At 43.4% G+C, this 4,284-nt stretch overlaps 1 non-coding gene across 1 annotated transcript in view; it reads left to right on the top strand.

Annotated features, from left to right (window-relative positions):
• Positions 1-1,330: 1,330 nt before the first annotated feature.
• LOC107288153 overlaps positions 1,331-4,284 on the top strand; it is a 20,926-nt gene continuing 17,972 nt past the window's right edge. The window contains exon 1 of the transcript XR_003810447.1: positions 1,331-1,379. This is a non-coding gene — a transcript (sodium/potassium transporting ATPase interacting 4). The remainder of the gene's footprint in view (positions 1,380-4,284) is intronic.

Here is a 4,284-nt window from a genome sequence, read left to right as displayed (position 1 = left end):
CATCACGTGACGTGTCATGATGTATCGTGACTTTTTTGCCATTGCCGGCAATGGGGTGAGCGTGGTTTCGCTATGATGCATCCGGCCCGCGGGTTTCCTGCTTGTTCAGGGAGTTGGACTAGAAGACCTCCAAGGTCCCTTCCAACTTTATTATTATTATTATTATTATTATTACTATTATTATTATTGTTGTTGTTGTTGTTGTTGTTGTTGTTGGAAGGGACCTTAGAGGTCATCTAGTCCAACCTCCTGCTCAGGCAGGAAACCCTATACCATTTCAGACAAATGGCTGTCCAGTCTCTTTTTAAAAACCTCCAGTGTTGGAGCACTCACCGCTTCTGGAGGCAGGTGGTTCCACTGATTAATTGTTCTCACTGTTAGGAAAAGTAAACATAAAAGTGTAAAAGTAAGAGCAAAAACAAAAGAGAAAGTTAAACAAATTTGGCTTTCCCATTGCTTGTAAGGTTGCAAAAGGTGATCATGTGACCCTGGGACACTGCAACCATCATAAATATGTGCCGGTTGCCGAGTGTCCAGATTTTGATCCCATGTTCGTGGGAGATGCTGCAATGGTCTTGCGTGAAAAAGGTCATAGGTCCCTTTTTTCAGGGACAAAACTTCAAACACTCATCTGCTTCCTCCTGAAGTTTCCAGATCATACTTGTGGACTTCAACTCCCAGAATTCCTCAGCCAGGCACTCTGGCTGAGGAATTCTGGGAGTTGAAGTCCACAAATCATAAAAGGGCCAAGTTTGAAGACCCCTGATGTAGATGTACTCAGTGTTGGAGAAGACTCTTGAGAGTCCCTTGGACAACAAGGAGATCCAATCAGTTGTTCCTAAAGGAAAAACAACCCTGGCTGTTCTTCGGAAGGGCAGATGTTGAAGCTGAAGCTCAAATAGTTTGGCTACCATTTAATGAGAAGAGAGGAGTCATTGGAGAGGACCCCGATGTTGGGAAAGATGGAAGGCAAAAGGAGAAGGGGATGGCAAAGCATGAGATGGTTAGATAGCGTCATTGACACAATGAACATGAATTTGGGCAAATTCCAGGAGACAGTGGAGCAGTGGAATCTATGGTCCATGGGGTCAGGAAGAGTCAGACATGACTTAGTGACTGAGCAACAACAACAACAATAACAAAGATGTACTCAAAGAAGAAGAAGAAACAACTCAACAATGAACAATCTTAGAAGAAAAGATTCACCAACAAGCCATCTTAGAAGAAAATCTAAGATGTCTAGCTTGTATTTTAAAAACTACACATGGTGATTGTCTGCAAGAGGGATTCATAATTCCTGTTTCTCTTTGTTTTCCAGCTGGTGGGATTCGTGTACGCCTGTTACGTTGTCAGTGTCTTTACAGAAGAAGAAGACAGTTGTGAGTATTTGCTGTCAGAGATTGCCGTCAGTGTCTATTGATTAAATGGCTTTCTTTTCAATGTTTAGTCGACTGAAGCTGAAGATGTCGGTACACGAGAACAGATACTGTTACCAATGGGGAACAAATTGGTTCAACTGGCATTTCAAGGCAATGTTAGGTGTTCAGATGTTTTGTTTTGTTTTAAAATGAACTGAAACAAAAGGACGATGCCTTTACAATCAAGTTGTTCTCCATGTCTATGGAGATTCTCAGTCATCCAGATTACGGTTGTCCCAAAGATGCTTTTTCAAAGGGCAACTGGACTAATGGCCAGGTGACTGCAAGGAGTAGAAATCCTTCCATCCTCCACCCTTCAGTCAGAACTGAAGAAGCTTCTTGGACGAGAAGCAGCATGTCTTCAAGGAAAAATAAAGTCCAGTTGCCTTCTGAAAAAGCACGGTTGGGACAAATTGTTCTCCAGTTAAAAGGTTTACAGTAAAGCAGGCTTTGGTGAAATAATCCACAAAATACATTGTACTGGGGAAAAAATGTTTGCAGAAAATGTGGTGGTTTAGCAGAATGGCCTTTAGATGTCATCTGCTGGGTCATTTTTTAAGTCCTCAGGACACTTTATCATATAGTGTAGTCTGGTAAACAAAGCAAAAAATAATAATGAAAGAGGACAGGAAGACATCAGGATGAAGTTCAAGCTTTTTCTTCCTTCTTTTTCACAAAAACTCTTCAAAGAATTCCCTGATGTCACGCAGATGTGCAAATGACCATTGCACACTGTTTTTAACATGAATATTAACAGTCCAGGTTCGATTTAACCTACCTATAATGTAGCTCCTTCCTTCCTTCCTTCCTTCCTTCCTTCCTTCCTTCCTTCCTTCCTTCCTTCCTTCCTTCCTAGAGGAATTGTAGGAGACTGAATATGGAGGAAGAATACATTCATAGGCAAGTAGAGCAATCCAATGATGCATCAAAGAACAATCTGTCAGAATATATCAGGAAAGTAATAAAAAGGCAAGAGGAAAGAAGAAAGGAAGATGGAAGAAAGGAATGGAGAGGGGAGAGGGAAGAAGGAAGGAAGGAAGGAAGGAAGGAAGGAAGGAAGGAAGGAAGGAAGGAAGGAAGGAAGATGAAAGGCAGGGAGAGAGGGAGGGAGAAAAGAAGGGAGGAAGGAAGGGAGGAAGGGGAGGGAGGAAGATGGAAGGGAGGGAGGGAGGAAAGAAGGAAGGAAGGAAGGAAGGAAGGAAGATGAAAGGCAGGGAGAGAGGGAAGGAGAAAAGAAGGGAGGAAGGGAGGGAGGAAGGAAGATGGAAGGGAGGGAGTGAGGAAAGAAGGAAGGAAGGAAGGAAGATGGGGAGGGAGGGAGGGAGGAAGATGAAAGGCAGGGAGGGAGGAAGGAAGGAAGGAAGGAAGGAAGGTCAGTACTTAAGCAGAAGCAGATGTCAGCCATGTCAGCCAACTTGAAATCTTGGTTTTAATTTTTACATCAGAGTTTAGAATTGCTCTCTGAGCTTGGAAGGGGGGAAAAAAAACAACTTTGAACCTGGGTCACTTTCTCAGAGACTCTGGAATTGCTGCTTAAAAATATATTGGCTGGCTCAGGAGATAATGGTATTAGATCACTAATCCTCCACTAAACAATGCATTAACTTCAGTTGCTCTGTGGGTATATTTTCTTCCAGCAGATCAGAGAACGAAAATTATAAAACCGGGATTAGGGTTTAAGTATGTCAATTGCTTTTCAGAATTGCCTAAAGATGTGTTCTCGATCGTGGTCTTTATTGATCCAAATTGCAGTAGAGCTGACCTCTGGATTTCTAGGGCTTTCAATTAATTGCTTGCCTTGTTTTTCACCCTCTTTTCCTGAGCCAAGATAAATAACGGTAACCAGAAACTCTGAAAGCAAATTGCATCGCCTTTCATGTGCCTAACATGATTTATCGACCAATTGGAGGCAGGTTCATTTTTGAAAGGAGACGTCTCAACTTCTAAGACATTACTGTTTGGACCTGCGGAGGCCAATCTTTTTGAAAAACTTCATTTTTTTATTTATTTTTAATTTAAAGCATCCCCACATGAGCAAAATTTAGATATTTGGCAACTGGCTCGTATTTATGACGGTTGCGCTGTCCCGAGGTTACGTGATCCCCTTTTGCGATCTTCTGAGAAGCAAAGTCATTGTGACTAACTTAACAACTGCAGTGATTCACTTAGCGAGAAAGGTCGTAAAAGGGAGCAAAACTCACTTCACAAATGTCTCACTTAACGACAGAAACCTTGGGCTCCCTTGTGGTCATAAGCCGAGGACTACCTATACAAAAATGAAACATTTAGAACAGACATGTCAAACACAAGGCCCGGGGGCCGAAGTGGTTTCATGTGGCCCGCGAAGCCATCCTGGAAACAGTGAGGGAACGGCCCCCGCTGCCTTCACCCTGGCCCAGGCCGGCCGGGAGCCAGTGTACAATTTTGTGGTGGCCATCTATGCTGAAACGCATTCAGTCTTAGCTCCACAAGACCGTCTGGAAACAGCGAGGAACCAGCCCCTGCCGCGTCGGCCCCGCCCCCTGGGTGCCTGCTGGGGAGGTGTCCCCCTTTGTGAGGAATGAAGAAATGGACCATGCCTTGGCGCTTGCCTCGGTCCCCCCCCCTTCTGCCAGAGACCCCCAGATCTGTCCCACTCCTGCCCAGGCCCCCACAGGCACCCTTTTATTTTATTTATTTATTTTTTGGATTTATATCCCGCCCTTCTCCCGTAGGACTCAGGGCGGCTGACAATCTATTTAAAATACATACAAAACAATACAAATTTAAAATTAATTAAAAGGAATATTTAAATAATTGTCGAATTTTAAAATATAATTAAAACCCCCCTAAAAATTACCCTAGGCCAGTCCTGCAAGCTGGAATA

Source organism: Protobothrops mucrosquamatus, unplaced genomic scaffold (genome assembly GCF_001527695.2).
Source record: "Protobothrops mucrosquamatus isolate PMUCROS unplaced genomic scaffold, P.Mucros_1.0 scaffold_118, whole genome shotgun sequence".
Lineage (NCBI taxonomy): Eukaryota > Metazoa > Chordata > Lepidosauria > Squamata > Viperidae > Protobothrops > Protobothrops mucrosquamatus.
The sequence above is the reverse complement of the archived record's forward strand: the minus strand, read 5'-3'. Positions and strand labels throughout refer to the sequence as shown.